Source organism: Theropithecus gelada, chromosome 9 (assembly GCF_003255815.1).
Source record: "Theropithecus gelada isolate Dixy chromosome 9, Tgel_1.0, whole genome shotgun sequence".
In the NCBI taxonomy this organism is placed as follows: Eukaryota; Metazoa; Chordata; class Mammalia; order Primates; family Cercopithecidae; genus Theropithecus; species Theropithecus gelada.
The window spans coordinates 78102979-78126949 of record NC_037677.1 but is presented as its reverse complement, the minus strand read 5'-3'; positions in this window follow the sequence as shown (position 1 = coordinate 78126949).

The window sequence follows — 23971 nt, the reverse complement described above, 5'->3', positions numbered from 1 at the left end:
TATCCAGGAATTGAACTTAGCTCTGCACCAAGTGGACCTAATAGACATCTACAGAACTCTCCACCCCAAATCAACATACATTCTTCTCAGCACCACATCACACTTATTCCAAAATTAACCACATAGTTGGAAGTAAAGCACTCCTCAGCAAATGTAAAAGAACAGAAATTATAACAAACTGTCTCTCAGACCACAGGGCAATCAAACTAGAACTCAGGATTAAGAAACTCATTCAAAACTGCTCAACTACATGGAAACTCAATAATTTGCTCCTGAATGACTACTGCGTACATAATAAAATGAAGGCAAAAATAAAGATGTTCTTTGAAACCAGTGAGAACAAAGACACAACATACCAGAATCTCTGCGACACATTTAAAGCAGTGTGTAGAGGGAAATTTATAGCACTAAATCCCCACAAGAGAAAGCTGGAAAGATCTAAAATTGACACCCTAACATCACGATTAAAAGAACTAGAGAAGCAAGAGCAAACATATTCAAAAGCTAGCAGAAGACAAGAAATAATTAAGATCAGAGCAGAACTGAAGGAGACAGAGATACAAAAAACCCTTCAAAAAAATCAATGAATCCAGGAACTGGTTTTTTGAAAAGATCAACAGAACTGATGGACTGCTAGCAACACTAATAAAGAAGAAAAGATAAAAGAATCAAATAGATGCAATAAAAAAATGATAAAGGGGATAGCAATAAGGGATATCACCACTGATCCTACAGAAATACAAACTACCATCAGAGAATACTATAAACACCTATACGCAAATAAACTAGAAAACCTAGAAGAAATGGATAAATTCCTGGACACATACAACCTCCCAAGACTACACCAGGAAGAATTTGAATCCCTGAATAGACCAAGAGCAGGCTCTGAAATTGAGGCAATAAATAATAGCCTACCAACCAAAAAAAGTCCAGGACCAGAAGGATTCACAGTCGAATTCTACCAGAGGTACAAGGAGGAGTTGGTACCATTCCTTCTGAAACTATTCCAATCAATAGAAAAAAAGGGAATCCTCCCTAACTCATGTTATGAGTCCAGCATCATCCTGATACCAAAGACTGGCAGAGACACAACAAAAAAAGAGAATTTTAGACCAATATCCCTGATGAATATCGATGCAAAAATCCTCAATAAAATACTGGCAAACCGAATCCAGTAGCACATCAAAAAGCTTATCCACCACGATCAAGTGGGCTTCATCCCTGGGATGCAAGGCTGGTTCAACATATGCAAATCAATAAATGTAATCCAGCATATAAACAGAACCACCAAAGACAAAAACCACATGATTATCTCCATAGATGCAGAAAAGACCTTTGACAAAATTCAACAATGCTTCATGATGAAAACTCTCAATAAACTAGGTATTGATGGGATGTATCTCAGAATAATAAGAGCTATTTATAACAAACCAAACCCACAGCCAATATCATACTGAATGGGCAAAAACTGGAAGCGTTCCCTTTGAAAACTGGCACAAGACAGGGATGCCCTCTCTCACCACTCCTACTCAACATAGTGTTGGAAGTTCTGGCCAGGGCAATCAGGCAGGAGAAAGAAATGAAGGGTATTCAATTAGGAAAAGAGGAAGTCAAATTGTGCCAGTTTGCAGATGACATGATTCTATGTTTAGAAATCCCCATTGTCTCAGCCCAAAATCTCCTTAAGCTGATAAGCAACTTCAGCAATGTCTCAGGATACAAAATCAATGTGCAAAAATCACAAGCATTCTTATACACCAATAACAGACAGAGAGCCAAATCATGAGTGAACTCCCATTCACAATTGCTTCAAAGAGAATAAAATACCTAGGAATCCAACTTACAAGGGATGTGAAGGACCTCTTCAAGGAGAATTATAAACTACTGCTCAATGAAATAAAAGAGTTCAACCATTGCAGAAGACAGTGTGGCAATTCCTCAAGGATCTAGAACTAGAAATACCATTTGACCCAGCCATCCCATTACTGGGTATATACCCAAAGGATTATAAATCATGCTGCTATAAAGACACATGCGCACTTATGTTTACTGCAGCACTATTCCAAACAGCAAAGACTTGGAACCAACCTGAATGTCCATCGATGATACACTGGATTAAGAAAATGTGGCGTATATACACCATGGAATACTATGCAGCCATAAAAAAGGATGAGTTCACCTCCTTTGTAGGGACATGGATGAAGCTGGAAACCATCATTCTAAGCCAACTATTGCAAGGACAAAAAACCAAACACCGCATGTTCTCACTCACAGGTGGGAATTGAGCAATGAGAACACTTGGACACAGGGAGGGGAACATCACACACCAGGGCCTATTGTGGGGTGGGGGGACGAAGGAGGGATAGCATTAGGAGATTTACCTAATGTAAATGACCAGTTAAAGGGTGCAGCACACCAACGTGGCACATGTATACATATGTAACAAACCAGCACTTTGTGCACATGTACCATAAAACTTAAAGTATAATAAAAAATAAAAAAGAAAAATGCTTGGGTGTGGTGCATAGGGCAGGAAGTACCAAAGGAATTGTAGAGGCCTTATTAACATGGAAAATGTAACAAGCTGACAGTTGAATTTCATCTTTAATCTAACTTAAATGTTTTCACAGTAATCCTAGAAAAAGACTATTGTTTGAAGTTTTAAAATAGTACTGAATTTCAAATTTATATTTGTATTAATATATTTATATTTTAATGTGTGTATATATAGTTCTGTACTTTCTTTCTCCAAATTACAGTAGTTGAATTTACAATCTAAAACTTCATTGGGAAGACAGTTGCCAGTGTCAGTGTAATTAAATATGCTGTCTGAACCAAAACAGTTAGCAATCAAATAAGTAATGAAATACCTGTATTAATCTATATATGTCTCTACATTACAAAAGCAATGTTGTATTTCTTAGACACTTGTCTTGAGATTGAAAAATGTTCACACAAATCCCTTGAGTTTGATGAGAAGCCAGAAATTTTTAATCGTAAACCCTGAAGACATACTAGAAAGTGGAAATGGACAGGACTAGAAGAAGATATCATATTTAATATTTAGATTACTGTGTAGCTAAGTGGCACCCTGACTGCTTAATTACCACAGTAACAACTGGTTTTAGCGCTCAGCAATACAAGTTGTGGTTGAACATCCTCCACTGCACATAACATTCAAACATCAGCATCACAATATCACCAGTTGTTACCAGAAAATGTTTGCCATTCAATCTAGACAAGTACCAGGAAGGCAGATTGTTGCAATAAAATCTAATTATTGGGATGAGATTGTTGAAGGTCATGATTTAAGGTTTAAGTTTCAGAAAAAATGTAGGCAATTTGTTAGCAAACCGTATGGTTTTATATTTAGAATCCTCATTAGTAAACATTACATTGTATTGTAAAAATGCTAATAATTAATTGGATCTTAAACTAAACCTTAGACTGTACTACATTTAATTTGTATAATTTAGTATAATAATAAGGAACAGTGACTCCCTCAATAATATGTCCTGTAATTTTGAAAGGAAAAAAGAAACACTATTTTTAGATGTTAAAATATAATACATTGTCATTTAAGATAAAAACTTTTTACACTAAAGGTTAAAAGCATGCCTTTATGCTTGTAAAATGTCAGCAGAATAATCATGGTAATCTGTAACATCTTCTAAAAATTATGGAGTAGAAACACGTTTGGTTAGTTTTAAAAGCATTAAGATTAGACTCTGACCACAGGAGTTTTAATCTGAGCCATCAATGTATCTCTCTGAAGCTTGGTAGCCTCATTTGTCATACGAAGGGTTTTATCTGTGCTCTCTGAGAAGCTGCCCAGAAAATGTCCGCATTTTACCTTCAAGAGAGGGAAATTACACATTTCTAATAGAAAATAAGTTAAGTAATAACTTATTACCTATCAGTTAATTTAATAAAATCAAAACTTTAGATTTTACATAGCAAACTTTAGTCAAAATTTGTGTTGGTTTGCCAGTATCGATTGATGATTGTTACAGAGTGAGTGCTGTGCCCAAAAATATGGAGGGTGAGGTGGTAAATATCCTGATTTTTGAGAAAATTATAGTAGAGGAGTCATACATATAAACTAACCTTTTAAGGTGGTCATAATGAGTCTATCATAGACTGTGAAATGTGAATATATAAAGATAAATTGGTATAGTGAATTTTGCTCTACATTCTTCAATACTAGGGCCATTTTAAGCAGTAAAATTCTAAGCTTGATATAATTTAAAAATTTGTATGTAAATTTCTTTTGTGGCTCTTATTAACATGGATAAAATCTGTGGAATCTTAAGCTTTGCTCTCTTGTCACCAAAATTTCAACAGACTTCCTTCAACTATAGGGCTTTGTGTTTCTAGTCTGCTGTAGGTATTTGCAATGGTTAATTTTATGGTCAGCTTCATTGAGGTACACAATTCCCAGATATTTGTTCAGAGATTATTCTGGATATTTCTGTGAGGGTGTTATGGGATGCAATTAATATTTACATCAATAGACTTTGAATAAGGCAGATTGCCTCCAGAATATGGGTCGTGAAATTAACCAAAGGCTTGAGTAAAACAGAAAGAGTAGCTACCTCTAAGCAAGAAAATTCTCCAGCCTTGAGACTTTGTCTGCAACATTGGGTCTTCCTCATTCTACATGAAATTTTATATCTATATATATAAATATATAATATATATGCACACACACGTATATGTATGAAATTATGTATATGTTACATATTAATACATAATTTAATAATACATTATGATTTATGTTTTTACATATATAAATATAATTTCCTATTGTTTCTGTTTCTCTGGAAAACCTAGGTTAATAGATATAGATTCTGGTATTGAGAAGTATTCTAGAGGTATAGAATCTTAAGGATAAATTTTCCGAATTGGTTCTTGGACTAATGAGTTCAGGGATCTGGATTTCTAGCTTAAGCAGTGCCTTAAATGACCTGAAAGCTTCTTTGTGGTTTCTAAAAGAAACCCTTATCTCCTGTATCTATCTGTAGGCCTGAGATTGTTAAAAAACAAATCTAGACTCTCATTCTGAAAATGACTGAATTACAAGGCAACTTGAATTTGGGCTCTTAGGATGTCTATTGTTAAAATGAGGGCATTGATTTAGTAGGAAAGGGATCCAGAAAGTTGGAAAAGGCAAGAGTGAGAAGAAGTGCATATATTGAGCCCTGAAATTCTGATGACTCTTCTTCCCTAGTAGAATCACCCTCAGGAGAAGAAATCGCTCCACAGCCATCCTAGAGGATTAATCTTGCATTGCCTAAGGAAACTGTAATGGCTTCCCTTGAGGAAGTTGCCTTGTAAGACCATTCTGATTGCTCAAGGAATGAAAGCACATCTAGTACGGTATTGTGCAAAAGGCAAAACTTTAATTTTGGGATTTATAGAGTACAAACAGTATTGAATAAAAGACATTTTAACTGTAACCAGTACAGACAGTCTGTTAGCTTGCTTTAAAAAGTAGCTCCCCCCTTGCTTTCTTTCTTATTACACATTTATCTCTACCTGTTTGCTTAGGAATTTCAAAGGCTAATCTTGAAACAATCCAAGCATGAAGTGGCAATGACATTGCTATTTTCCCTCCTCCAAGAAGTTAACATGTAGTTAATCCATAACCTGACTCCACTGTACTGATGTCCACTAGACCTCCAGATGGTCTCTTACTAAAGAGAGATGTCAGAAAATGACAAGCAGACCCGCACCTTGCACCAGTCCTGAACATAGCATCCATGCCACCTTCTCATTTAAGTTCTTTGTAGCCAGCCTAAAATTTGAGATTTTTTTTAAAGTCTTGAGTTAGGCCATATCCTCAGGCTGCTAGCACTGAAATAAACCTGTTTTCCTTACGCCAACACTTGCTTCTCCTATCTTGCTATTTGAGTGATGAGCAGCCAAATCTGAGTTTGGTTATAATTAACTAGCACCTAATGTGGAGCTATATGCCCCAAGTGGTCTAGCCTGCTGCTTCCAACAGATGGAGAAATTGGTCAATGGCAGGGCCTTCGGGCTTACCTGGCACACCACTGAACAGAGAAACAACCACTTGTGAGTGCCAGCTGTTCGCAGCTAGCTGCCTCCACGGCTGGGATTCTGAGGATGTCCCAGCAGCTACCGAGACCTCTTTTTCTTAGGAATTCTCTCTCCTCTCCTCACCATGGCATCAGCTGCTTGCAACATTTTGTTGGTGCAGAAAAAAATGTGATTGTGAAGTTAATGGGCTTCAGGACTGAACAGGTGTGTATGCCAGAAATCCCATCTCTGCTGGAAAGTCTATTTCCTTACCATTTGTACCTAATATAAGACATCTGTGGTACCAGTTGGTTTGAGACAAGATTTGTTAGCTTTCCAGTCTCTGTCTATGGAAATCCCAAAGATTAATCTAATTCCAAAGGCTAATTGGTTTGGGGGTACTCCGTTTGTTCATTTTAATATCTGTGTGTCTGTGATCCTTTACTTTCTTTTCTGCACATGGGCAGCTCAGTTTCCAGACCACCCACAAGCCCTTTGGGGCCACATCTTGGGTGACTGGAAAACTTACAGTTATGAACTCATGACTAAAAAGATTTTATTTTATTGAAACCCTGCTTGGCTTATGTCATGTTAGATGATAAATGGTGGCCTTTGAATGATTCCCTCCAGGATTACACTATATTACAATTGAAGTCATTCTATCGAAGGTCTGAAAAATTGGATATCACATATCACATGTCTAGGCATTTATGCTATTACACAATAACGACAGCCCATGAAGGATCTAGGTTAATTGTACAAAGGAACGGGAAGAAAGCCTCTCCCTTTCCAGAAAGTAAAACTCGAGAGGAAAATGATAATTGTGATATTGACATCATAAATGCCTGGAATCCCCCTCCACCAGTGGCACCAGCCCCTTTGGTACAGATGAATGAGGCCTTGTACTAGGAATGCTGGCCTCATCTCAATATGGCAAGAGAATAAGAATGGTCTCCCCTTCTAAGACATAGCAGGACACCCAATTTGGTCAGGATATGACCGTGACTGAAGCAGGGCAATATCCACTAAGACAGTATCCTATCAGTGGATTAAACAATAAGGGTAGCCTGCCAAATAGTATTGGCCTACAGCCCATTCTCGATGTCTGACTTGTTATTTGGAAAAGTTCCAATCTGCCTTTTAGGGAGAATCTACACAGAATGGCTGATCTTTTCACCTCTACTTTTATTACGTACCAACCTACATGTGAAGATGTACAGGCTTTATTGAGCATCATTCAAATGCAGACAAGAAGAGGCTAGTATTATGTAATAGGTAAAGCCAATAAAGAGGCTTGACGCCTCCGCCAAGAAAATCCAAATAGAACTCCTGACCTTGAGGGAGCTGTTCCACCCGTGGATTCTAATTAAGGCCCTAATCATGGGGAAATGCCCTGGATGGACCATAACAAAAAATGCATCTTGGCAGGACTAAAGAAAGGAACACCAAAACACAAAAGTTTAAATAAAGTCCAGGCACTGGTTCAGAAAGCAGATACAGGCCGGGCGCGGTGGCTCAAGCCTGTAATACCAGCGCTTTGGGAGGCCGAGACGGGCAGATCACGAGGTCAGGAGATCGAGATCATCCTGGCTAATACGGTGAAACCCTGTCTCTACTTAAAAAAATACAAAAAATTAGCCGAGCGAGGTGGCGAGCGCCTGTAGTCCCAGCTACTCAGGAGGCTGAGGCAGGAGAATGGCGTAAACCCGGGAGGCAAAGCTTGCAGTGAGCTGAGATTGCGCCACTGCACTCCAGCCTGGGCGAGAGAGCGAGACTCTGTCTCAAAAATAAATAAATAAATAAAAATAAAAAAAATAACAGAAAGCAGATAAAGACCCTTCTGGAGTTTTAGAACATATTTACCAGGCTTACTGCAAATACACCTGTGCTGATCTATAGGCTCCTGAAAATATGAGAATGATAAACACGACTTTCATCCAACGGAATGAGCCCAATATTAAAAGGAAACTACAAAACAAGAGGGAGCATTTGGGATGAACTCTCAATTGGTGAATACTGCCTTTAGTGTATGTAATGCCAGGGGGCTAGAAAGCTAAAACAGGTCATGATGTACAAGGAAATGGTGGGAAAGAATTTACTCCAAAGAGAAAAAAATATCAAAGGCAAGTGTCAGTCAGAGCAAAGTTCTAGGTTATGACCAATATGCCTACTGTTAAGAAAAAAGTCACGGGAAATCTGACTGCCCCTAATTGAAGTAAAAACAGAAAGATCAGGAACAAAGACAGATAACAATAGGGAAAGGCACATCTACAGATGGGGAACAGAACTATTATTCCAATAATGAATAAGAAAGCCCACTGAGTCCCCTAAATCTTTCAGAGTGGATCATAATTTCCCCGTGTAGTGCCTGGTACAACTGGTAGTGTGGACCAAATTGACTGACTTTCTAATTGATATTGACTGGTGCAATTTAATTCTAAACATTAGAGAGACAAGAAGTACTAAAATGATGGAACCGGTAACAGAGGTCACTGGTAACATAAAAGCAGTAAAAGGCTTTCCTCCAGCCTCTGGAATGTAGGCTAGGAGATTTGAAGCTGAGACACAGCTTCCTTTATATGCTGGAATATCGAAATCCTCTGTTGGGGCTGAAGTTGCCCAGGGGACCTTCTCTTTGGAGAAGCAGAAGCTTCACCTACAGGTCCTGATGGAACAGGTCCTGCACATGTTGATCACTCACTCCAGGGAGGAAAGAGAGAAACTCTTCCCTCTGGAGAACTATAAATAAGTGAGTAAAAGTGTCTAGGTAGATGAGACTCCAGGCAAGGCCAAGAATACACAGATTGTGCACACAAAAATGAAAGAGGGACCTAAGTTACCTAAAAAAAAATTACAAATGAAAAAAATAAAACGGAAGGCCTTAGAAGAAATACAACGTGTATCAGAAAAATTTCTGAAGAATGATCTAATTTGTCCCTGCAGGTCCCCCATATAATACCCCATCCTACCTGTGAAAAAAGCACACTCAAATGAATATCAGTTTGTACAAGATTTAGGAGTTGTCAATCATATTGTCCAAAACATTCAGTCATCTGTGCCCAACTCCTACTTCTATACTTGGAAATTGTGGATGGTTCTGAGTACTAGATCTAAATGATACTTTATTCTGTGTTTCAATTGAAGAAAGAGTCCAAATGATGTATGCCTTTTAATAACAAGACCCAGAAACAAAGATGACCTTCCAATGCTGTCAGATGGTGTTACCGCAAGGGTTCAAAAACTCACCCACTATTTTTGGTAAGATATTGGCAAAATACCTAAGGAATTTGCAATTGGATGATAGGGACTTACTAAAATACAACTTCTTGTGTCTGGTTTTTCCAGCAGCAAGCAGCCAAACCTAAGTTTGGTTATATAACCTCAAATAAAGTTGGGAAATAATGCATTATAAGGTATTTTTTAATGTGCTTAAAGGAATTTTCAATTCCTTACTATAATTGTTATTTATTAATGCACAACAAATACAAAGTATCCTCAAAATCAGCAGCTTGAAACAATAAATACTTATTATCTCATAGTTTCTGTGGGTCAGAAACAGAACACAGTGTAGTTGGGTACCTATGTCTCAGGAATCTTTCACAAGTTTGCAGTAAAAGTGTTGGCCAGGGCTACAGTTTTATATGCAGTCTTCACCAGGGAAGATCTAGTTCCAAGATCACTCACATGATTGTTGCAAAATTCAGTTTTTCTTGAATTAAGGCCTCAGTTCCTCAGGAGCTGTGGCTGAATGTCTCTTTCAGTTTCTTGACTCATAGTCCTATCTGAAGACTATCTCAAAACATGACAGATAGCTTCTTGAATGGAAGAGTGCAAGGTAGAATGCCAATAAAACTGAAAGTGAGTTGAAGTATTAGGAATGCCACAATCTTTTGTATCCTGAACATGAAAGTGTTATATTCTCAATATAATGAGGCTATAAGTGGCTAAGTATAGTCCAAATACAAAGTGAAGAGAATGACATAAAGGTAAAATACCAGCAGGTAAGGATCACGAGAGATGATTTTTGAAATTTTCCCACTCACTACATGGACAGCTTCAAATTTCTGTACTTTCTATTATTGTACTATCTTATTCTACTCTGCATGTTCTATTAGTCTTTGTTATAAACTTAAAACCAGTTATTTCAAATGATTTAAAAGTTTAACTTCTCCCTTACAGCATGGTCAATAGTGGCAGAAGAAATTATTTACTATGGAAACACATTATTTAAATTACATAATTTGCAAGGTATTGAAAAGATGTGCTTGTGTACAGGGTTGTCCTTGTGCTAGGATTATAGGAGTGAGCCACCGCGCCTGGCCGGTTCACATCAGATTTTTAAGCTATACATTAGATCTTTAGACTTATTCATTCATCATAATAGCAAATTGGGTGACCTACTTCACCCAATTTCTTCCACCTCATGATGCTGGTAACCACACGGTGGCTCATGCCTGTAATCCCAGCACTTTGGGAGGCTGAGGCGGGGGGATCCTAAGGTCAGGAGATCGAGACCATCCCGGCTAACATGGTGAAACCCCACCTCTACTAAAAATACAACAATTAGCCGGGTTTGGTGGCAGGCACCTGTATTCACATCTACTCGGGAAGCTGAGACAGGAGAATGGCGTGAACCCGGGAGGCGGAGCTTGCAGTGAGCCGAGATAGTGCCACTGCACTCCAGCCTGGGCAACAGAGTGAGACTCTGTCTCAAAAATAAGTAAGTAAGTAAGTAAGTAAATAAATAAATAAATGTTAAAATGCATGTGAAGTGATATAGTGTTTTTCTATTTGTATTTTCCTCCTGATTTGTAATGTTGAGCACCTTTTCATACACTTGTTGGCTATTTGTGTGTCTTCTTTAGAAAAGTGTCAGTTGAAATTTTTTCCCATTTTTAAATGTTGTTTGATTTTGTTGTTGTTATTGAGTTGTGTGAAGTTCTTATGTATTTTAGGTATTAATCCCTTATCAAATATATGGTGTGAATTTATCGTCTCCAAATCTTTAGGCTGCCTTTTCATGTTGTTGATTGTGGTGCAGTAGCTTTTTTTGTTTGATGTAATCCCACTTGTTTATTTTTGTGTTTGTCATTGGTTTTTGGTGTAGTATCTAAAAATTATTGCTACCTTTAATATGAAGGAGCTTTTCTCTAATGTTTCTTTGTATAAGCATTATGGTATAAAGTGATGGAATTAGGTCTTTAATTTATTTTGAGTTGATTTTTGTGTATGGTATAAGTAAGGGTCCAATTTCATTATTTTTCATACAGATATAGTATTCCCAACATCATATCTTGAAGAAATTATTATTTTCCCATTGCATCTTCTTGGTGGCTTTGTTGAAAATTAGTTAACTGTATAGGTTTGGGTTCATTTCTGGGCTCTCTATTCTGATTCACTGGTCTCTGTGTCTGGTTTTGTGTCACTATACTTATTTGATTACTATAGCTTTGAAATATAATTTAAAATCTGGAAGTGTGACGCACCCCACTTTTTTTCATTGTCAAGATTGTTTTGGCTGTTCAGGGTCTTTTGAGTTCCATGCACATTTTAAGATTGCTTTTTCTATTTCCGTAAAAAAATGAAAATTGGGATTTTCATAGGGATTGCATTTAATCTTTATGTCATTTTAGGTAGTACAGACATTTTATCAATGCTTAGTTTTCTAATTCATGAATGCAAGATATCATTCCATTTATTTGTGTCTTTCTCAATTTCCTTCATCACACAGTTTTATAGTTTTCATCACACAGATCTGATACTTACCTGGTTAAACTCATGTTAAGGATTTTAATTTGATGCTTTCATAAATGAGATTTTTAAAATTTCGTTTTGCATAGGTCGTTTTTGGTGCAAAGAAATGCCGCTAATTTTTGTATGTTGATTTTGTATCTTGCAACTTTACTGAGTAAGTTTTACCTCTATTTTTTTATGGAGTTTAGGGTTTTCGATATATAGGGTTATGTCATCTGCAAACAGGAATATTTGTACTTCTTCCTTTCTGATATAGATTTGATTTTGTTGTTTTACTTGTTTAGTTCCTCTTGCTGGTACTCTCAATAGCATGTTATGTAGAAGTGAGAATGGGCATTTTTTGCCTATTTTTATATCTTAGGGAAATAGCATTTATAGTTCTTCATTGATTATGATGTTAGCTGTGGAATTTTCATAAATGGTCATTATTTTGTGAGGAAAATTTTCTTTTAATCTATTTATTGAAAGTTTTTATCATGAACGATGGTTTAACTTTTTCAATACTTTTTCTATATCTATTGAGATAAGTATGTGCTTTCATCACCTTTCATTCTGTTAGTGTGGTGTATCGTGTTGATTGCTTTGTGTATGTTAAACCAGTCTCACCTCCCCGGAAAAATTTCCAGTTGGTCACGGTGTGTAATCTTTTAGATGTGATGTTGAATTTGGTTCGGTGCTATTTTATTGAGGAGATTTGCATGTGTGTTCATGTTGACCTGTAGCTTGCTATCTTGTATCTTTGTTTGGCTTTGGTATCAGGGTGATGCAGGCTTATACAATGAGTTTGAAAATGTTCCCTCTGATTTTGTTTTCTGGATGAGTTTTTTTAAAGTTAGTATTAATTCTTTGAATGTTTGGTAGAATTTAATCAGGAAGTTATCTGTTCTTGGACCTTTTCTTTGTTGGGAGATTATTTTTTATTACTACTTAAATCTCTTTATTATTGTTCTATTAAAGTATTTATTTTTAATTCAGTATTGGTAGGTTTTTGTTTCTAAAAATGTATTTGTTTCCTCTAGATTATCCAATTTGTTGGATTATAATTATTCATAATTATCCCATGAAATCCTTTTTTTTAAATTTCTGAAACACCTGTTGTAATATCTTCTCCCACCTTTCTGATTCTATTCGAATTTTCTGTCTTTTATAATCAGTTAGTTGAGCCAAAGTTTGTCTATTTTATTCTTTGAAAAAACAAAACTAGAAGAAATGGATAAATTTCTTGACACATATACCCTCCCAAGACTAAGCCAAGAAGTCTGATCCCTGAATAGATCATTAACAAGTTCTGAAATTGAGGCAGTAATCAGTAGCCTACCAACAACAGCAACAACAACAACAACAGCCCAGGACTAGACAGTTTCACAGCCAAATTCTACCAGAGGTAAAAGGAGGAGCTGGTACCATTCTTTCTGGAACTATTCCAAACAATTGAAAAGGAGGAACTCCTACCTAACTCATCTAGCATCACCCTCATACCAAAACCTATCAGAGACACAACAACAACAACAACAACAACAACAACAAAATTCAGGTCAACATCCCTGATGAAATTCAATGCAAAAATCCTCAATAAAATACTGTCAAGTCAAATCCAGCAGCACATCAAAAAGCTTATCCACCATAATCAGGTTGGCTTCATCCCTGGGATGCAAGGCTGGTTCAGCATATACAAATCAATGAACATAGTCCATCACATAAACAGAACCAATAACAAAAACCACATGATTTTCTTAATAGCTGTAGAAAAGGCCGTTGATAAAATTCAACATCCTTTTAATGTTAAAAACTGTCAATAAACTAGGTATTGATGGAACATATCACAAAATAATAAGAGCTATTTATGACAATTCTACAGCCAGTATCACACTGAATGGGCAAAACCTGGAAGCATTCCCTGTGAAAACTGGCACAAGACAAAGACACCCTGTCTCACCACTCCTATTCAGCATAGTATTAGAAGTTCTCCAGGGCAATCAGGCAAGAGAAAGAAATAAAGGGTATTCAAATAGGATGAAAGGAAGTCAAATTGTCTCCTTTTGCAGATGGCATGATTCTATATTTAGAAAACCCCATCGTCTCAGCCCAAAAACTCCTTAAGCTCATAAGCAACTTCAGCAAAGTCTCAGCATAAAAAAAATTAATGTGCAAAAATCACAAGCATTCCTATACACAAACAATAGACAAGCAGAGAGCCAAATCATGAACAAACTCTCATTCACAAATGATACAAAGAGAACAAAATACCTAGGAATGCAGCTAATAAGTGATGTGAAGGACCTCTTCAAGGATATCTACAAATCACCGTTCAAGCAAATAAGAGAGGACAGAAACAAATGGAAAACATTCCATACTCATGGATACGAAGAATCTATATTATGAAAATGGCCATACTCCCCAAAGTAATTTATAGATTCAATGCTATTCCCATCAAACTACCATTGACATTCTTTACAGAATTAGATAACACAACTTTAAATTTCATATGGAACCAACAAAGAGCCCATATTCCCAAGACAATCCTAAGCAATAAGAACAAAGCTGGAGGCATAATGCTACCTAACTTCAAACTATGCTACAAGGCTACAGTAACCAAAGCAGCATGGTACTGGTCCCAAAACAGACATATAGACAAATGAAACAGAACAGAGATCTCAGAAATAACACTACACATTTACAACCATCTGATCTTTGGCAGACCTGATAAAAACAGGCAATGGGGAAAAGATTCCCTATTGAATAAATGGTGCTGGGAAAACTGGCTAGCAGTATCCCAAAAACTGAAACTGAACCCCTTCCTCATGCCTTTTACAAAAATTAACTGAAGATGTGTTAAAGATTTAAATGTAAAACCTAAAACCATATAAACTCTAAAAGAAAACTCAGGCAATACCATTCAGGTCACAGACATGGGCAAAGACTTTATGATGGAAATACCAATAGCAATGACAACAAAAGCCAATATTGACAAATGTGATCTAATTAAACTAAAGAGCTCTCCACAGCAAAAGAAACTATCATCAGAGTGAACAAGCAACCTACACAATGGGAGAAAATTTTTTCAATTTACTCATTTGGCAAAGGTCTAATATCCAGAATCTACAAGGAACTTAAATTTACAAGCAAAAAACAAACAACCCCTTCAAAAAGTGAGCAAAAGATATGAACAGACACTTCTCAAAAGAAGACATTTATGCAGCTAACAAACATGAAAAAAAACTCAACATCACTGACAATTAGAGAAATGCAAATCAAAACCGCAATGAGATACCATCTCATGCAAGTTAGAATGGTGATTATTGAAAAGTCAAGAAACAATAGATGCTGATGAAGCTCTGGAGAAATAGGAATGCTTCTACAATATTGGTGGGAATGTAAATTAGTTCAACTATGTGGAAAATGATGTGGCGATTTCTCAAGGATCTAAAACCAGAAATACCATTTGACAAAACAATCCTATTACTGAGTATATACCCAAAGGAATATAAATTATTCTACTATAAAGACACATACACACGTATGTTTATTGCAGCACTATTTACAATGGCAAAGACATGGAACCAATCCAAAGCCCATAAATGGTAGACTGGATAAAGAAAGTGTGGTACATATACATCACGGAATACTATCCAGTCATAAAAGGAATGAGATCATATCCTTTACAAGGACATGGATGAGGCTGGAAACAATCATCCTCAGCAAACAAATACAGGAACAGAAACCAAACATGGCATGTTTTTACTCATAAGTGGGAGTGGAACAATAAGAACACATAGACCCAGGGAGGAGAACAGCACACACCAGGGCCAATCAGGAGGTGGGGGTGAGGGAAGGGAGAGCATTAGGACAAATAGCTAATGCATGTGGAGCTTAAAACCTAGATGTCAGGATGAGAGCTGCAGCAAACCACCATGGCACATGTATACCGATGCAACAAACCTACACTTTCTGCACTTGTATCCTGGAACTTAAAATAAAATAAAATAAAAAGAAAAAACAATTCAGTTTTGTTGATATTTTCTATAGCTTCTCTATTCTCTATTTTATTATCTTCTCTGATCTTTATTGTTTCCTTCTGTTAATTTTTTTTTTTCTAATTCCTTGAGTTGTAAAGTTAAGTTGTTTATTTGAGATATATCTTTTATAGTATAGGTATTAAGACAGCCAAATGTAAAGAAGTCCTCAGGGAAACTCCAACCGACCTGCACACCAGGAGGAGTATGCACTGGGGTGGAGCTTCAGGAAGTCAGTATCATTTGCAGGGGGGAGGAGCCTGGCCTCTCTTGTTCTACGTGGAACCTGGATCTGTAGGGTGGGAAGCCTATACTAGCAAGACTTTCACTCTGCGAAGAGTCCCTGTTACTCCTTTTTTCTCTTTTGCCAAATAAATTAAATTTTTCTTACCTCTCAAAATGTCTGTGAGCCTAATGTTTCATGGTTGTGTGACAAGGATCCTGTTTTCAGCTGAACTAAAGGGAAAGTCCTCCAACAGTACTAGCATTATAAAATTTCCTTTCATCATTATGTTTGCTACATTCCATTAGTTTGAATATGTTTTGTTTTCATCCTGAGATATTTATAAATCCTCCTTAGAGTTTCTCTTTGACCCAGTGCTCGTTAAAGGGCATGTTATTAATTTATAGATATTGTCTCACTGTTAGTGATTTCCAGTTTTAATCAATTGCAGTTTGAAAAGATATTTGATATTATTTTGTCTTCTTAAATTTTTAAGACTTGTTTTTTGACCTAATATATGATCTATCCTCAAGATTATCTCTCATGCACTTAAAAAGAATGTGTACTCTTCTGTTGTTGGATAAAAAGCATGTATATGCCTGGAAAGTTTATTTGGTCTACAATGTTATTCAAACCTGCTGTTTCCTTATTGATTTTCTATCTGGAGGCTCTATGTATTATTAAAGGTAGAATAAAATTGTATTTTTTACTATTCATTTCATGTGGCTTGGCTTTTTATTTCAAAGGAAACTAAATAAAACTTGTAAACAAACTCTATTAAGTGATTCTTTTCTGAATTATATTTTTCAGAAGAGTATTAAACACATAGTCGGCACTTAATATATACGTGTGTGATACTTCCAGAAATCACTCTCAAGCTAAGAATGTAAAAACTAATGAATCTACTTGTTATTCTTTATCATTAACATGTGCTCTTTTCTAACTTATCCCATAAGAATCTCTTATGTGTGGGTGTGTATGGGTGTGTGTGGGTGTGTGTGGGTTTGTGTGTGCATCTGAATGTCAGAGAGATGGTCATTATTCAATTTTAAAAGTTATTTGTTTATTCATACAAAATTGCATTCTTCTCTACTTATTTCACATTCTTAGCTTTTATCTCTCTAAATAGACTAGGCACTACTTCTATATGTATACTGTTTTGTTATTGTTACCTAAACTATACACTCCAGAATAACATTAAGTTTATCATAATCAACTATAAATAGCTGTGATTTGTCACAAAAATCACATTGAATCTAAAACTGGATGATTGATAAATCTGATAACAGTGCTTCTGCTTCTTTTATCTTCTTATTAATGCATGTTAGTAGCTAACAATTTTACAGGAGAAAAAGGGTATGCATATGGTGTGTGTGTGTTTGCATGTCTGTATGTGTGTCCATTTGGACTCAAGTTGCTTACTAAAGAAGCAAAAAATGATAGAAACAAAGTAACGAGTTGAATGTTTGACCTTCAAGTTGTTTTGTTAAACTTTATACTAAATGGATGTGAACAGTAAGATCTAAAGGTACAAGATTAGTGATATTTCAGTTCTAAACAACAGTGCCTTTCATGTAGTTGTTATTCTAAATACATTTTTAAATAATATAATGTAATGTACATTCTGAAAAAAATTCTAAAAGACAATCCTTTTTTTTTTTTTTTTTTTGAGATGAATCTCTCTCAGTCACCCAGGCTGGAGTACAGCGGCGCGATCGCAGCTCACCGCAACCTCCACCTCCTGGGTTCAAATGATTCCCCTGCCTCAGTCTCCCGAGTAGCTGGGACTACAGGCACGTGTCACCACGCCCGGCTACTTTTTTGTGTTTTTAGTGGTGATGGGGTTTCACCGTGTTATCCAGGATGGCCTCCATCTCCTGACCTCGTGATCCGCTCGCCTCGGCCTCCCAAAGTGCTGGGATTACAGGTCTGAGCCACCGCACCCAGTCTGACGATCCTCTTATATTGTTGCTTTTCTAAAAATTTTCAGGTATTGTTATTAAAAATAGAAGAGTGAATTAATTTAAGAAAAAATATAGTGTTCTTATAAATAACAGTAAGTGGATCTTTTATTTCAAAGCTAATTACACCATAGAATGGGTTTTCTCCATAACTTATTATTGTTCCTATGGCAATGATTTATCTTTTTATGTTTGTGTATATAACATCTGAGAATCTAGTAATTAGTTCATCTTTTTGCCATATTTTTTCTGTGAAGATTTTCATATGTTTAGAAAAGATTAAAGAGGCAAATATATTTGTTAGCTACTCAAATATAAATCAAGATTCCTTTTAAGGTCATCAGCACTCACAAATGATCTAATAGTCCCAAATAAATACAACTCTTGCTCTGATTAAACAAATAAGCAAAGATCAAATAATACATTTCTTGTTGTTAAGAAAGGCACACACTTCATTATATTTGAAGAGTGTTGCTATCTTTTGAATAAGAATGATTATATATCTAAGTAAAATAAAATATCGTGTTCCGAAATATCATTTTTACTTGGAAAGACAGTGGAGTGGTGTCACCAAGGTTTTCAATGAGAACTGTCAAATTAGGCATTTCACATGCAAACTTCTCATAATTTAACATTTGTATCTTGAAAGTATACAGGATCACAGAATGCTAAATGTAGAGGTTCACTAGAATGACTCCAATCTAAAGCCTTTAAATGATTTAAAAGCTCTTTTATAAAGGGTGATTGAATAATATGCCCAAGGCTTCCTACATCCTGGGAACTTTAATATCTATGAGGTATTTAAAAAAGTAATATTTACTTCTCACAACTGCAAATCACTCATGTAGAAGTCTTAGAGAAAATAGAACAATAATGAAAATTGTATGCTGAATATAGTCTCTGAACTATGGGAATCTTATTGAAAATAAATGGAAATTCAGAAGTACCCATACCCTACGTCTCCATAAATTATACTTACAAACCGAGACGGAACCATGTTGCACGCAACCCTGTTTGTTCTCTAATTATGATCTCATTGTACCAATGTCAATTCACCTGTTATGAAGTGATACAGTTATATATGATATTACCACTGCAAAAATAAAAATGAAGGGTACAAAGGACATCTCTGTGCTATTGTTGAAACTTCTTGTGAATATTTAACTATTAAAAAATAAAAATAGTTTTTATAAAACCAAAAATGACAGCAGCAACAGCAAAGCTATTACATTAATTAATGGAAAGAGTTTTATAATCATAGAGTAAAAGCAAGGTTCAAACTAATTTATAATATTTAAATATTTCTCTGGAATTTTTCTCCTTCTAAACTCAAACGTCAGCTTATCTGGAGTATCATCTACAAATGGGCAGATCTATGAATCTCAGCATTTAGGACTAAGTGTTTAGGATTAGGATGTGAATGCTATTTGTAAATTAGAAAATGTTTTCCATATAATGTTTTCTGTTATTATTATTAATGGTATTGATAGGCAGACAGACCTGAAGTTTGTGTAGTGGTTTGTTACATAGACTTGGAGTAAAATAAAATTTCAGGCAGTGGAGGCAGACCCTATAACAGTAGAGGTGTAAGAGAACTGGGGATACACTATGAATCTTAAATATCTCTGTACTGTGCAAGTCAGAATGGGCACAGACATAATTGTGAAAGGAGGAGTGAGTGAGGGAACAAAAGCTGTGGGTATTTTAACATAGCCTCAGCTCATTTAAGAGTTAACATAGTCTGTTAATCCATTTACAATTTGCAAGCCATTTTCAACACCCTCAAACTGCTAGGAGAAATGTAAATTGATGCAGATAAAAATGTAAATTTTTAAGTTAACTGGGAAATGAATTAAAGACCATGGTATTTTTAATAATCTACATTGAATAGTTATGCTCCTAAAGATTTATCCTGAAAGCAAAGCAAAGCAAATAATTTTTTGAAGTTATCTAAAAAAGCAGAAAATGTATATTAATCCATATATGAAATGCAGAGTTAGTTATAACAAGAAAAAATAAAAACACATGTCAAAAATAGAATTTAGGTTGTAAGCTAAATAATGGCCCCAAAGATGTCAATGTCCTAATCCTCAAAACTGTTAACATGATATCTTGTATGGTAAAATAAATTTTGCAGAAATTAAATTAAGAATCCTGAAATGGGGAAAGTGTCTTGTATCATCCTATTTGGTTGGCCTAATGTATTGAAAAGGGTCCTTATGAGGGAGAAGGCAGGAGATCACAGGGAATTGAAAATGCACCCCTGCTGACTTTGAAGATTAAAAGATCATGAGCTAAGCAACACAAGCTCTCCCTGGAAATTGGAAATGCAATGAAACAGACTCCTCTAAAGCCTCCAGAAGGAATGCCACTCTGCAGCCCCCATTGTAATCCTTTGACCTCCATAACTGCAAGATAATATATTAATATTTATATTGCTTTAAGTCACTAAGGTTTCTTTGTAATTGGTTATTGGTTATGTGAGTTTGTGATCATGATACATAGTTAATAGAACCTTCTTTAATTATATGACACTATGTTTATAATACAAAGCCAAGTGAAAAAATAAATCTAAATGTCGATTACAGCAATGTTAATAGAAAACATCACAGATAGAAATCAGGAAACTTACTACAATATTGTATTTGTAATTGAGTAGTAGAATAATGAGCATTTAAAGTTTATTCTTTATGTTTTCTTTATTTTTCTCTAATAAATAATTATTTATATTAAATAATACAGTAACTCTTGTATAGGTCTTTATGGCACTTAAGAGACTAAAGCTATTTAGTTGTTCTGTTTTTGAATTGATTATTTTCAATTGAGCCTTTTCGACTCCTTTCTAATGAGATGATTTAGGTACCTGCTATGGCTGGGATGTTTGTCTCCTCCAAACCTCAGGTTGAAATTTGATCACCAGTGTTGGAAGTGGGGCCTGCTGGGAGGTGTTTTGGGTAAATTCCTCATAAATAGATCAATGCCCTCCCTCAGAAGTAAGTTAGTTCTTTATTGGTTTCTTCAAGAGCTGGTGGTTTAAAGGAGACTGGCATATCACCTCTCTCTTTTCTCCTCCTTCACTGTGTGATTTCTACACAACACGACTCCCCCTCAGCTTCTGTCATAAAAATAATCAGCCTTGTCCCTACAAAGGACATGAACTCATCCTTTTTTATAGCTGCACAGTATTCCATGGTGTATGCTAGAAACCATCATTCTCAGCAAACTATCGCAAGAACAGAAAACCAAACACCGCTTGTTCTCACTCATAGGTGGAATTGAACAATGAGATCACTTGGACACAGGAAGGGGAACATCACACACCGGGGCATGTTGTGGAGTGGGGGGAGGGGAGGGATAGCATTAGGAGATATACCTAATGTAAATGACGAGTTAATGGGTGCAGCACACCAACATGGCACATGCATACATAGTAACAAACCTGCACATTGCACACATAAAGTACATTAATAAAAAAAAAAAATCAGCCTAATAAGGCTTTCACGAGATGCAAGTGCCCAATCTTGAACTCACCAACCATTATAATCATGATCCAAATAAAGCTTTTCTTCTTTATAAATTGTCCAGTCTCGGATATAAAGCAAGACAAAACAGACCAAGACTGTACCTGACCACTTCAATTGAAAAAAGTCTAGCCTTACTTGTAGGGAATTGAGGTACTAAATATATTAAAGTTTATTTGATCATCTTTGGTGTGTGATTTTTTAAACTTTACCATCAGTGTATTTCCAGGCCTAGCCAAAATGATATTTCTACTGTAATTACATATTACTTATTTTCCCAGAGGTGACAGATTTCTACCAAATAAATAACCTACTTCTTACAATATACATTTAATTATTTTTCAGAAATTAAAACTAGAAATTGTGGCATTCTGAAACTTGAAAAAAAATAAATGAGGATGCTGAGACCTAAGAGGTTAATTTACTTGGCCCAGAATTCTTGTTCTTTTTTGTTTTGGTTTGTTTTTTTGGGACAGAGTCTTACTGTGTTGTCTGGACTGGAGTGCAGTGGCATGATCTCAGCTTACTGCAACCTCCGCCTCCTGGATTCAAGCAATTCTCCTGCCTCAGCCTTCCAAGTAGCTGGGATTACAGCTGCCAGTCACTATGCCCAGCTAATTTTTTGTAGTTTTAGTAGAGATGGGGGTTTCTCTATGTTGGTCTGGCAGGTCTCGAACTTCTGACCTCGTGATTTGCCCGCCTTGGCCTCCCAAAGTCCTGGGATTATAGGTGTGAGCCACCGCGAAGCTCTTCTACTAAATATTATAAGATGGTCTGACTCTTGCAACACCAGCTAGTGATAAGAAGTAGGGAAGGAAGTAAGAGGTGTGACTGAAATCTAGGCCGGGCTAAAACAACAGGATTATGAACTTTAACTTAAACAAGGCTTAACTTAAAGAAGGAGCGCATTTAGCAGAATTTGGTTATATTCGCTGTCCTGTGATTTACTCATTTTAAGTGGATGCCATGACATTGGCAAATTCACTGAGTGGCAAAGTTTTGCTAATGGGGATTCCAGGCCATCTCATCTTTACCTTAATTGACTAGAAATTTCTGCCAAAGCATTTGGACACATTATGCTACTAGGCAAAATCACTAAATATTGTATTCCACCTTTCCACTGAATGAGATTTTTGAATAAATGAATCAAAGGGGAATAAATAACAAGTTTTAGTTATGTTTGGGAAAAATTTTACTTCTTAAACAATTATAATGTTTTGCATAATTTATTATTTTAATTTCTATAGGTTAGTTTAATTGTTTAAATATTGGAATTTTATGATAATGCTTTTTGTTTTCCAATTCTGTTCCTAGTAACTGAATACTAAATACATTTTACAACTCTTTGAGGAAGCTAAAAATAAATATTTTTCTAATGCAATTCAGCTTCTTTTTTACTTTCATCAAAGTAAAATATAATGAAGTATTTATAGTTAAAACGGGTAACTAAATTTTGCCATTATTACTGCCATGACACACATATATTTTGGTCAGACATGTTTTGTTTGACTATTATTCATGTTTTATAAAAATTAGTCCAGTATTAAAAATCAGGATATTTCACACAGTATATTCATACAGTTCACATAATATAGATTTCAGTTTTTCTTAGTTAAAATTCCTCGCAACATATGTCTCACAATGAAGGATGGCCACAATCAGAAGAATTTGAAGAAAGTTTTATTTTAAAAAAGCATATGTATGCATGCACACAGAAATTTCCCTGAAAGCCCATCAATTATACAACACATGCAGACACATGCATGCACAATTTTTTATCTGCTATATCCTGGTATGTTATGGACCTTATAATTGTTTATATTTGACATCTTTAGGGGTTCACAGTAAATAGAGATTGAAAATAAATGGAGATTTGCAAAGGGGATTTGTAAGGTTTTCAAATAAAAACTCACCTTTTTTCACAATTTTGTAAGTATCATTCTTCATTTGTCAGGAAGCATCAGACATGGATTGATATTTGCAGAGAACTGACACTGTCTCTCAAAAGGGCTTAGTAATGTTCTGTCAACAAGGAGTTAGACTATTATTGTATCTTTATTTATTCTTTTTAGTTTGATCGAGTGTTGACATTGCCTTCAGGCTCTGACCTTTCAGTTCGCCAAATAGAGAAGCAGGAGGTTAACTGCAGGGCTTTCTTGGGCTTTCCATTAGAAATGGCCATTTATGGTACACAGTATTAAAGTAGTTGGCAAAAATGATATGGCTTTTCTCAACTGTATGTTTAATAACACTTAGCCAGCACACGATAGCCAATAATTTACTGGAAAAAAGCTATAAAAATCTATAAAGGTGACAATTTCTTAACTACAAAGTAAAGTTCACTAAATGTACACTTGCAAAAGGCAGAAGTGTCCAGGCATTTGGAGAAACAGATGATATACTTTTATTTTATAGTAAAGGGGAATGCCATTTGACAGCGGCTCCAAGGTGGCAGCT